The sequence below is a fragment of the Solenopsis invicta genome, chromosome 6 (genome assembly GCF_016802725.1).
Source record: "Solenopsis invicta isolate M01_SB chromosome 6, UNIL_Sinv_3.0, whole genome shotgun sequence".
NCBI classification, from domain to species: Eukaryota; Metazoa; Arthropoda; class Insecta; order Hymenoptera; family Formicidae; genus Solenopsis; species Solenopsis invicta.
In genome coordinates this window covers 17,625,974-17,639,422 of record NC_052669.1, presented here as the reverse complement: position 1 = coordinate 17,639,422, position 13,449 = coordinate 17,625,974, and positions in this window count along the sequence as shown.

The following is a 13,449-nucleotide window of genomic DNA, read 5'->3' as shown; positions in this document are numbered from 1 at the left end:
TAAGGAACAAAACAGGGTGTGCTTTTTTACTGCATAAGACAAGGAAGTTAAAAGAATTTTGAAAATCTGCTGATAGAGCGTTAAAGTTGGATCTTCAAGCTTCAAAATGCTTTTTTTATTTTTTATCTACGATGATTTTTCACCGAGTTACAGTCATTTGAAAATAGCCTAATTTTTGGTGTCTGGAAAGTGTTCCCTATTTTCTTTTGAGTAGTGTATAAACCTAATAAATGGCAGTTACATGATTGTTATAAGTTATGATGTTGTAATATCAAAAATTCAATTTTACATAACTGTAATATTGCTAGAATATAAAAATTCGTTATATAACGTGACATACACAAGTTATATATCTATTATTTTCTGTGTTTGCTGGGTAAATATACAAAAGTAATGACACGTTAGCTTTCTTAGAGCACGCTATTTTCTCGCGAGTATCTTACGTTTGATATGTGCCATAACTCGACGTTATTTTGTATACGGACTATTTTTTTTCTAGAGAGAAGGAGACACTCTCTTGAAGAATGATGGTTATGGGAAAAGGAGTGCTTGAACACGGACGATGGTCAGGCCCCTGCGGTTCCAATTACGATTGAAAGGCGCTCCTGTTTGTTCGCCTCCTACACAACTGCACGGCGGACTCTTCAGTGCCTCGTAGCACCGTACTCTAACCCCATGGCCACTTTTGAGTTCGGTGAGCGCGTTTCCATAGCAAATACACAATTTTCGCAATCGCAGTAGCAGCAGCAACTTTCTTTGCGAAGAAAGTTTGCGTATTCCGGTATTTGGTTACAATTAACACACAATCTTCGCATTTGCGTCAAAAGAAAATAATACTACGCATCAATAAAATTATACAAAATTTGTATCTCATAAGAACTAGGATTAGGACTACATATTGCACGTGTTATATCGTATCTCAAAGCGTTACGAAGAATACAAACATTTTTCAGATTCTTTTACTCTTATGTTTGAGTATTATATCTGTTGAAAATTCAGTAGGAACATATTTGAGTAAAATTCTTTCATTTATTTAAAAATTATTTTTCTGTTTATTTATAAATCTTATGTAAAATCATATCATACTGTTACGTCCCGTAGGGTCAATCTGTTCTAGCACACTCGCACTCTCAGTTTACACTCGTACACACGAGAAATAAGTAGGCAAGCTTTAGAAAAACGTAGGCTTTTTAATTAACGTGACACTTTTTTTAAAAGTCAAGGAAAACAACGACATCGTCACTCATCAATAGATGACAACCATCCAAACTTAAAGATATCAAACGTAACAATACTTATTTGCTTTAGTGAGGAAGTAGCATTATGAATTGAATAAGACTTTTTACGCATACTAATAAAACTCTAATAAATGTTCGTGTAAATCTTAATTTGGATCCACTTACTCGTTTAAAAGTTATTTACTTAGACCTAAAACTAAAGTAAAATATAGTCATTTACGCTACATAAGCTATTATAAGTTAAATTATTTGTCGTTTTTTTCTTTATACTTAGTTTCAGGGCTTTAAACACTTTAGCAAAATATAAGCAAAACTTTGCGACTAAATTTTTTTGTTGTTGATTAGGATAAGAAAAAGAAAAAATAATAAAACTTATAAAAAGCCAATACTTGAAAATTTTAATAACTTTTAGCTGGTATCGTATAGCTAAAATAGCCTGAAGGACTATCAAATGATTTTCGGAACGTTGGCTCCAGCGCACACTTATTCTTCCATAATGCATTTTCTTGATGTCGGGAAACGGGACGCTACTCAGCACACCGGCGGCGATTACCACACGTAATCGCGTTCATGCTTTTGCGCAAAATGCTGAGTAATCAAAGGAACGATTGTCGTCACAAAGGTGCTTGATTGGCTCGTTTATGTCACGGTAATCCTGCGGAGAAGTACATCAAGTATCTCGCTCTTGTAGCGAGTTTTCATAAAATAGTCGGCATTAAGCAGGTGCCTCGAGTTATTATATCAAGTTTTATTTCTTAGTTACATATAAAATAGAAATTAAAATATATAGCTAATAATTTAAAGAGGATATTTCTCGTCGAAGAGATGATTCAACTTTGTCCTCACATTTATGTCTTATATATTTTTATTTGATCAAACTATCGATGTACCGACATTAGGATAATACGCTGCAATTACAATCCTAATGACAAGACAGACGATATTTGATTGTGGCGTATTTGAAAAACACATTTATCACGCTCTATCTAGAGATCTAGATAGAGTGATAAAATTGTTAGGGAGATCCCTAATATCGTCGAAGGATAACGATCGACGGATTATGAATTAAAAGTATGAGGGCTATGAGGGAGAGAGGTATTGCTGCTGAAAGCAGCCCGAGGCAGTGGCGCGTGAGGAGCACGGTATCCCATGGAGCCGGTAACGCGCGCGCGGCAGTGTATCAGTGCGCCCAAGTTGGGAGGGTGGCTCGCTTGTTTACTAGCGACAGTTGATTTGACAAAGCCACGGGTCCATTTATACGAGCGAATATTACACGGGCGCAGAGTCGAGGGGCGGCTTGTTATCCGCTCATTGAAGTTAACCACGGGGCTAAGTGCACGAGGGAGGAGGGTAGCGACGACGGAACGGAGGCAGTGAGGACTGGAGGATTAGTGGGTGGGTATAGCAGTGCGTCGTGCGGCGCGCGCCGCGCCGCCGCCGACTCACGACTCACGACTCACGACTCATGAGAGTGGTGTAGTGGTGAGTCGGTGAGTAAGAACGAGGTACGAGGTGGAGACGGTTTGCGCGAAAGCCCATGAGCCAATAAGAGGCCAGATCGTCACCGCCGCGAGTAACCACGGGGCTTTCTGCCGGATTATTCGACCGAGATTGAAAAGTTAGCGCCGACTGGTTCGCGTTATGGCCGGTATCCCTAGAATCGTTATTCTACACCTTCCGTAACTCCCGTCGTGCTTTCGTTTTCTCTCTTAAATACTAATATATATATATATATATATATATATATGAAAAATGGCAAAATTGTATTTATACTAAAAATAATAAATATCCGTCAAGTAGCGAGAAGCCATATCAATGTTAGTTATGATTTACATAAATTTTTACTCTGAGAAAAAAGTTGTTGACTGAGGAGTTGTTAAATTTCTTCAATTCAGGTATTTATGTATTTAAGTTAAACATTTTAGTTAAAACAAGTTGCGTTTTAAAAAATTTGCTCCATAATTACAAGAAAACACACAATTTTTGTATGCATTTTATACGTACAAGTAAGTGCATTTGTATGTCAACAATGTAAAAAAAATTCTGTAAAAACAAATCTATCACATAGCAAAAGTAGAGAGATCTTTTTTAAAGGAATAGATTGACAAAGATAGTATTAAGAGAGCAATGTAATGTTTCTACGAAGAGAAGAAAATTTCTGAGTAACCAACGCGAAAATAATGCCAACTACTTTCTTGTGTTATTATTACGGAATAATTAATTAAAATGTTTTGCTGTATGCAAGGATGATACTCGAGCAAAATGAAATGCAGGTGCTGCTTTTTTTCTGACGGGGGGAGATCTCAAAAAACAATTTTTTTTCTTTGATGCTCCGTCATATGATCTTGCGCGAGAGAGAAATTAGGTAGGAAACTCTTGCTTAATTAATTTGCAACCGAGTTTAATTGCACTGTCGCGATTCTCCGGCAAAACATAAATTAAATTAACTTTGTAAAATGTGATCGTGGAAATAATAAAGAATTCATAATGATGACGATAGAAATAAAATGTTGCAAAGTGTATGCTAATAGATTTTGTTAATTATACTTGGTTTACTTAAATTGTAAAAACTAAATAAAAACGGAAAGAAAAAGCGTAATTATATTGCACTCTATCCCGGAAACATTTAGCATATTTATTGTAGAAATGTATCTTCATATATTGCATTTGCAATTAAGAATATAGACATAAAGTTTGACTTTTTTGATTTACAAGTTTAAACTTTTTAAATATGAGTGTGAGTGCGAGTGTGAGTGCGAGTGTGAGTGCGAGTGTGAGTGTGTGTGTGTACAGACGATAAGCGTAGAAGCTAAACGCACTCTTCCCCCTCAGCACCTATGCATATATGTATATACACATATGTACAACGTGTACATACATGTACATATTTTGCGTTTTCGACTTTCGGAATTTCCTGTTAGCTGTGCATTGTTTTCGTCCACTAATTGTCTCAAAATCTTGAGAAATCTTTTTGGTCACTTTATTACTTGTTACTACGACACCGCATTCATGTTACATCGCCAACAGAACAATAGCAAGCAAAAGTCGGAGTAGTTGGATCATGCAGGAAGGCAGGGGAGGAAGAGGGCAAAGCGAAGACGTGCCTTTGTTAGCATCAATTGTTCTCTCTTTGTTCCGGACATTGTTTCTGATAACTCTTCCGCCGTAACAAGGAAGAAGCTCAATTAAAACGGTTTGAGGACTTAAACGCCCAGAGGCTGTTACACTCAGAAATTTAAGAGGTAAGAAAATACCGACACCGATTGGAGAGCATTGCTATTATAGAAAGCAAGACAATTATTTTATGTACGTGAACAATTTTTATCGATTTATTTTCATGAGAACAATTTAGAAGTTTCAAAACTAATTTTGATTAGGCAGTTATCTAGTAATAGCAAACTGATGTTATTTGAGAATAGTTTACCAGATATTTTATATTACATCTCAAAATATGCTGAAATAAAATACAAAATGTTCCATAAATTATTGATTTTTCGATCATTCTACTTTAATACTTTTACATGTATAGAATAATTAGAGGAATAATATTATATGTAAAGGAATTATCTAATGAAATCATAAATTTCCGTGTTTGTTCTTCTTGTTGAGTTCTCGCTCCCTAACAGCACAGATCTAGGATGTTTGTGGAATGTTCAAAGGGACGTCAGTATGTCCTAAAAACGTTTCTGGGACCTCTCTTGGATGAAGTGTGCTGTTTATTTTTTTATTTTTTATCCCGTTGTGTGCCGTTTTTCGTATTTACATACGTTATTTTTTGATCGCGATAATTTCCAGCGTTTCGTCGAGTACTTATAATCAATGCAAAGACATTTCGTTAGCGATGCAAACGAGGAAAAGATTATTGATTGCAGATATACTTATATACAATATTTCATCGCTTAGTCATCACATACCTGCGCTCGCGAAGAGAGTTACCAGGATATTCAAAGTATCGACCTGCGGTCATTGCTCTCTCGTCCAGGCCAACGAGGAACGGAGCGATAGAAACGTCACTCTATAGGAGTGTAGCGACTTCATTGCTCGTATGATCCCCTAGTGAAAAAACAAGATCGTGCTTTGAAGCACAAATTGAGATAAATCCTGTTACAATTAATACTCACCGCAACTAAACTTTCATTGCTCGAATTTGCAAGCAACCCGAATTTTCCATAATTTTTCCTTCAAAACGTTTGCCATTCCGATTCATATTTTTTGTAAAATTGCGTTGTATTAAACGTAAAGGAACTATTTGTTTTTTTTTATTACGTATACTAAGAAAAAAAAGTTGTTAACTTGATTAAACTTTTCAAATTTTATAAATTTCTTCACTTCAAGTATTTAATTACGTATCTATTTAATTTAAATATACAAAAATATTGGGCTAAAGAAATTTAATCAAGTTGAAAAATTTAATCAATTTAAGTTAATACTTTTTATCTCAGTGTGTAATTATGTAATTATGTAAAAACGTTTTTGTGACACATCTTTTTTCGTTGTGTCTCTTCTTTCGTTATCTACATTATAATTAATCAAAGTTTTCTGTATCTCTGGAGTTTTAATTACATATGTATTTTTAAATATTACAACGCATTAGCAACCTCACAAAATTATAGATTATTGTCAAGAATAAAGTGTACTATTGCGTGAATCGTTATCAACATAGAGTAAACAGTACGCGGTAGAGCGCTGCGGTTTAGTTGTATGGTATATCCATGCTCGTATCACCGATACAGTGTTGCGTGTTGTAGCGTTATTGGAAATATGCTCGAATATTTGGATATTTTTTCGGGCTCGGCTGCATGCCGTTTCATGATCGCCTGTGATCGACGCCTGAAATTAAGACGCACGGAAGGTGGATTGGAGTCGATTGGAAAACGGTAATGTAACGAAGTAATACCTATCCGTCTTATCTTTCGTTTTGACTCACTTTTAATCAGCGCGCATTTCATAATCTGTACATCTAATTTTTTATCCTGTTCTCGAAAATGTTTTGATAGAAAGCAGAAACTAAGTAAATTTATTTAAAAAAAAAAGTATCTAAGAGTGTCTTAAACTTTTAGTTATTCATAAATTGACGGAAAACTCGTCTGTTTTAGACGTAATTTGCAGGTAATTTACAAGTGCACGTGTCGCACCACGCGAAAAGTCCTGCTATCCTGGCGCTTCTGGAACACCCTCCTACTCAGAGAGCTGAAATCTAACCCGGAAGTGGGAGCTGTGCGTGCGAGAATGAGAGAGAAAGAGAGAGAGAGAGAGAGAGAGAGAGAGAGAGAGAGAGAGAGAGAGAGCGTGTGGCTGAGTTATAGCTTCCTGGTGGCACGAATGCTTCTGGCGCCACTCTGTTGACGAGTGACAGGTCATTGACGAGCGTGTCGAAGGACGCTATACAGTTTCGCCGATGCAAAAGAAAGGTGACTCGCGGATTTGTACCGTAGCAAAAATTCGAGCTTGCATGCGGCCCTGGTACGGGGGATGCTTGCTATGTAAAAGCGCATACGCTACACGGGGGTGGGAGCGGTCGTGGCGTCGAGCCAAAGGGGAAAAAAATCTTTCCTCATAGTATCCTGGTGCCGAGAATATTTGTGAGAGACGAACGCCTATTGACGATTGAGGAAATTTCGTTGTAATCAAGAATTATTTGACAGAAAAAACTGTTTGAGAAATTTTATGTTTTCCTTCAAATCCTTGTCTTTTCTCTCTACATAAACTCTGATAATATTGATTTTGAGAAACATGTATATTATATATTAGATAGTTGGCGAATTCCATGCTTTATTAGCAATGTTCGTTATTAATATTTATTTCCCGTACGTAATATACTTATTGTTTAATTAATCAGATTTATATAATTTTAACTGTAAATGTTAAATTTCTTATCAAAGCAAACTCGTTTTAAGATCGGGAGATAAAGATAAAATTCTTTCGATAAATATATTATTGGTTTTGGGAATCAGTATCTGTTTTTTTAAATGTCTCATGTGCTCTAGCTGACAATTTGAGATCACGTATACGTTATTTTTTAAAATCTGTTACACCAACCCTTTTGTTTTCTACACTTCTAATTATCTATCTGGTTGCTTTCTTTTTAGTGAACATAATTGATACAAGCGTCGTTCTATATTTGTTACTTAATATTGAATACCAAAAAAGGATAGAATGATGCTTAATTGTATCAACTGTGTTTACTAAAAGGAAAGTAAAGTCACCATATTGATTCATAAGATTCTCATTAGTCTATTGATTTTATGTTGTTTATCTGGTGTTAAGGCTGGTTTATGCAGGTAATAACCGTATGCCGGTAACTTAACTGCCGTTATAAGAGTTAGTTTATTATAACCGTTACCGTAAAAAATTCACCAATCATATCACGTTGATATTTGTAGGCTAAAGATAGTTTTTTTTAATATAGTATAATCATAGGTTATATTATTTAAAAACGTAATTAATTGAAAAAATAAGAAAAAGTAAAATCATGATTTTTGTTGCAATTTTGGCATTCAGAAAATAAGGCAATAAGTCCGTAATTTATTCATTTAATCTTGTTATACCTAACAAAAGTACGTTATTTTATGCGTTTTTTGAGCCATTGTTTATTAAATTTACCCAGCAAACACAGAATATAGCTGCAACATTGTATTGGAGTAACACGTGAGGTAACAGATGTTACCTCACAATCGTGTAAATGCAATTTAAAATGTTATTAGGGTACAATATAACTATTTTATGCAACTGTTACATTTTTTTGTTATTTTCGTGTAATATTGAAATAACAGCAACATAACAAAACTTATATAACAGATTTTATATTTTATCTACATTGTTGTTATATAAAATGTAAAATAGTATTTATGTTGCATCAGATATAACTATTACATTGGAATTATATTTAAATTTTTAATAGCTTGCACTAGCGCTATTTTGCCATTCTTTTTTGAGTTTTTTTTAGTAATTCTAGTATTAAACAAACCTTTATGCACATTAAAAATTTCTGAATTTGATTAGCTTTCTTATAAATTATAGCATTAACAGCTTTATTTAAACTTCACATTTTTGTAACGTTTTACGTTTTAGCCTATGTGAATCAAAATCTTAATAAAAAGCATATTCAACAAAAGAAAGGTACTCGACTCATTGTCTTATGATTATAAACTTGGTTATCTATAAAATCTTACATACAGATAATCAGAAAACTAGTTATAACCACGACAAGAGTGGTAAAAACTCATATTTGCAAAAGAAAAACTTGCTCTTACCTAAAAAGTGATATCTTAAACTTAAGAAAGGCAGGAAGGTAAAAATAAATTTATTTACAAGTATTTGGTTTTATAAACATCTTGCAATTTATGTGTTTTTGCACAGAACATATTATTTTATTGTAAAAACACTTTGAAATCTATTACGTTACAAAAGAGTAAATTAATTTCACAACATACTAAAATATATTTTTAAGCACATGGAAACAGATAGTACATGTATTATACATCAGTTACAGCATAAATAATAATCATAACGATGGCTAAAGGGCATTCGATTATGGAATCTGAATGCATTCAAAGCGCTGCTGCTTATTTTGTAAAAATACCTACGCAACACAAGGACGTCCTTTAGGCGTCCAATGGACGTCGCGGTCCGACATGTCTTGACGTCCAGTGACATACCAATTGTGTCTTGTAGACGTCTAGGAGACGTCTTTCGGTCGTACAATGTACTGCCTTTGGACGCCAAATGGACGTCATTAGGACGTCTCAGCAGGACATAAAAAGGACTTTTATGGACGTTGTTTGGACATTATGTTATATTGCGCAATTAGGACTTTATTTAGTAAAAAATGACATTTGTTAGTAAAAGTAGATGACGTTGAAGCTAGCAGCAGATTCGCAGCAGCAGATTCGTCAAAGCAGGGATTCTCATTCAAAATAAAATACATAAGAAACTTCGACATATAAAGGCAAACTAGCAAGTAACTGCACGAAATACACTTATACGCTTCTAAATAGATCAGACTATCCAGAACAATTAACAAAAATGCGCAGGTCTACTAAATTGTTTAAATTATATAACGAGTTATTGCAGAAACAAGGGAAGGAAGCCTCGGTCGGGGCTGCAAATTTTTTTAGAACATTATTGTAGCTTTCTAAGTAAATCTCGACTAATAAGAAAAATTAAAAAAAATGCGCACGGCTACAAAAAATAATTTAAACATATAACAAATTATTGCAGAAATAAGGGAAGGAAGCCTCGGTCGGGGCTGCAATTTTTTTTAGGACATTATTGTAGGCTTCTAAATCAATCCCGACTAGTGAGAAAAATTAAAAAAAATGCGCACGGCTACGAAAAATTATTTAAACAATATAAAATTTATTGCAAAAAGTTAATGTGTTTTCGACGTACATCACTACACTACTGCACTAAACACTATTGCACTTTTCTTGCGAAAAAAGTCACGGGCTAAAAATTGTAATCCATGTGATTATTGTAACCCAGCACGAAAATACTACATTTGATGAACCACATGCGTATAGTTATTGTAATACAAATATTACAGAGGCCAACTTAGTACAGTAATAGGGTCAACTTACTACATTATACTACAGTAAGCTCTTGTTATTAACCTCGCCATATTGGAATTTAGGATGCAGCGCTGATGCAAATCTGATTTCGCATTCTCACTCAGTGACCACATAGTTTTAAATAGTTTTTTGTAGTATTTAATTTTACTAGTGTTCAATATGTAAGAGCAGCAAATCTTCATCAAAGGTCAATAAATGATTTATCATACTGACAGGTATAAATTAGGTTTTCCCGTGTATCTAATAAAAGTGTTAAAATTACATAAAACGAATTTTGAATATTACTATATTTGTTTTATAAATATTAGTCATATCTTAATCGTTTCAATTAGTCCGCGTATGATCTAAACATTTATAGAGATGTTATATATCATTCTTTCTTCCCTGCTGAAAATGTTCTATTAAAATTATTAGAAAGCTCTGTTCGGTCTAATAAGATTGAATTGTGTTTTTGAACTTGCATTTTTTAGTAAAACATAATACCTTTTAAATCAGTTGTATAGTAAAATGATTGAGCTCTATAGCGTTCAATTAAATTATGTTTTTCAATTTTCCAATTGAATTGTGAATCTAAATTTTCCAGTAAAACATAATACAACTGATACAATATAGTACAACCAATTTGAAAATAATTATGTTTTCGACGTTGTCTTGTCAGCTGGGTTGATTAGTTCATTGTGATAACAAACCTTCCCACATAACAAAACTTGATCCCAGGGATATCCTGCGGATGTATGTCAAGGGATTTCTAATACCCTGAGGATGTGCTTACAAGGAAACTCAGGGAAGTGTCCGCCTCAGATTAAAACGAGTTTTTAATATGTTGAGGTACAGATAAAAATAAGGGACACGTATTTTTTTATACGTGCCCATACGCACTTTAAGGGGGTGAAATACCCTTTTGAAGAAAATCGGTTTTTTTCTTTCGAAGCGTATGCCGTTGAAACTATAAGAAATAGAAAAAAATGTTTTAAATGAAAGTTGAATGGCTCGAAGAGTAATTTATAACAGCGAAAAAAAATTTTTTGTTTTAATTTTTTTTAATACTTTCCCCCACCACTTACCTTTTTTTTCAAAATTTTTATTTTTTTTATAAGCAAAATAAAGCTTATTTTATTACGAATTTAACGGTATATGATAAAGTTACGATACAACATTCCCATTTTCCAAAAATAATTAAAAACCTCTCTATACGCACGATACGCGCCCCGTCCGCGCGTTTGTGCGCTACGGAAGTGACTCCCTCCAATTTCGACGTGCCTTTAATATGTTGTACAGATTAAAATAAGGGACACGTATTTTTTACACGTGTCCTAATACACTTTTAAGAGTGAAACACCTCTTTGAAGAAAATCGGGTTTTTTCTTTCGAAGCGTGTATCGTCGAAACTATAAGAGATAAAGAAAAATGTTTTCAATGAAAGTTGAATGCATGTTTTTCTCGCATAAGATGACAAAAACATTTCGAGGACAGTCTATGTTTAACATGAAAACGCAGACATTGAGAAAAACATTTACTACAAAATAAAACGACACTACACTAAAGAATAACAACAATTACGGTGTTGTAAGACATTAATTTCTTGTTTAGAAAATAATATGTAATTAATATAAGTTAAACATTTATTTACTGGTCTACATGATTCGACTAGAATATTTGTTCTCTTCAACATTTTATAAATAAGGAAACTTGGATTACAAAAAATTATTACTCACACATTCCATACCTTCACTATCAGCTCATCAACTAAAAACAAGAGAACTAATATAAAACTAATTTAAAAATTAGTTAGAAATTTCATCTTTTATACTGCATTTATACAATTCAATTAATGTGTTTATTAAATTCGATTAGTGTAGAAATATGCATAACCACGCCACTGGTGCGTGCACTTAGGGTCATTTCCTATCTTGAAATAGAATGTTTACGTCTCGGCAGTATTGATATGTATAGATTCAAGAGTTACGTATGTAAGGAAATGACCCAAAGTGCACGCGCCAGTAGCGTGGTTATGCATATTTCTACACTAATCGAATTTAATAAACACATTAATTGAATTGTATAAATGCAGTATAAAAGATGAAATTTCTAACTAATTTTTAAATTAGGTTTATGTTAGTTCTCTTGTTGTTAATTGATGAGCTGGCGTTAAATAGTGAAGGTATGGAATGTGTGAGTAATAATTTTTTGTAATCCAAGTCTCCTTATTTATAAAATGTTGAAGAGAACAAATATTCTAGTCGAATCATGTAGACCAGTAAATAAATGTTTAACTTATATTAAGAGTACAAATTGAAAACCGCCGTTTTTGGTCAAAATTTGAGGATTGATTGTTGAAAAATGGTTACATACTTATTCTTGAAAGTATTGTCCATCGCTGGCCACTACTTTCTCCCACCTTTCGGGCAGCATACGAATCCCGCGTCGAAAAAACTGCTCGTCTTTTGCGGCGATCCACGAATCGACCCAGTTTTTGGCCTCTTCGTAATAATGGAAGTGCTGCTCAGCCAGGCCATGCGCCATTGATCGGAACAAGTGGTAATCTGAAGGGGCGATGTCAGGAGAATACGGCGGATGAGGTAAGACGTCCCATTTCAATGTTTCCAGATTGGTTTTAACGACCTGAGCAACATGTGGCCGAGCGTTGTCGTGCAGCAACATCACTTTTTCGTGTCTTTGCTCGTATTGTGGCCGTTTTTCCTGCAATGCTCGGCTCAAACGCATTAGTTGTGTTCGGTAGCGAGCTCCTGTGATGGTTTCACCCGGTTGCAACAGCTCATAATAAATCACGCCGAGCTGGTCCCACCAAATACATAGCATGAGCTTCGAGCCATGGATGTTTGGCTTGGCCGTCGATGTTGATGCATGGCCGCGGTAGCCCCACGATTTTTTTCGCTTTGGATTATCATAATGGATCCACTTTTCATCGCCGGTTACAATACGATGCAGAAAACTCTTCCGTTTTTGCCGTTGGAGCAGCTGTTCGCACGCGAAAAAACGCCGTTTGACTCTCGGCTTTAATTCGTATGGCACCCAGTGTCCATGCTTTGGATCATTCCCATGGTTTTCAAACGATGTGAAATAGCTTGTTGAGTCACGCCCAATGAATCTGCAAGCTCCTGTTGCGTTTGAAATGAATCTTCATTCAGTAATGTTTCCAATTGTGCGTCTTCACACTTTTTCACCTGTCCGGGACGCTCCTTGTCTTCTACGCCGAAATCACCACTTTTGAAGCGTTGAAACCATTCTCGACACGTTCTTTCACTAATGGAAGCCTCACCATAAGTTTTTACAATCATTCGACGCGCCTCAGCCGCAGATTTTTTCGAATTGAAGGCAAAAAGCAAAACTTCCCGCAAATGACGCTTATTGGGCACAAATTTCGACATTTTCGATCACAAAAAAATATATAACGCCGATAAAAATTCACAACTGCAATGATAAGGAATTGTTGCCAGATGCCCAACCTTACATTTAAAATTTTTGATCTAACGTTTGGCGCCAGCATTTACCGCTGGCGCCATTTACTGGAAAACGGCGGTTTTCAATTTGTACTCCTAATATTAATTACATATTATTTTCTAAACAAGAAATTAATGTCTTACAACACCGTAATTGTTGTTATTCTTAAGTGTAGTGTC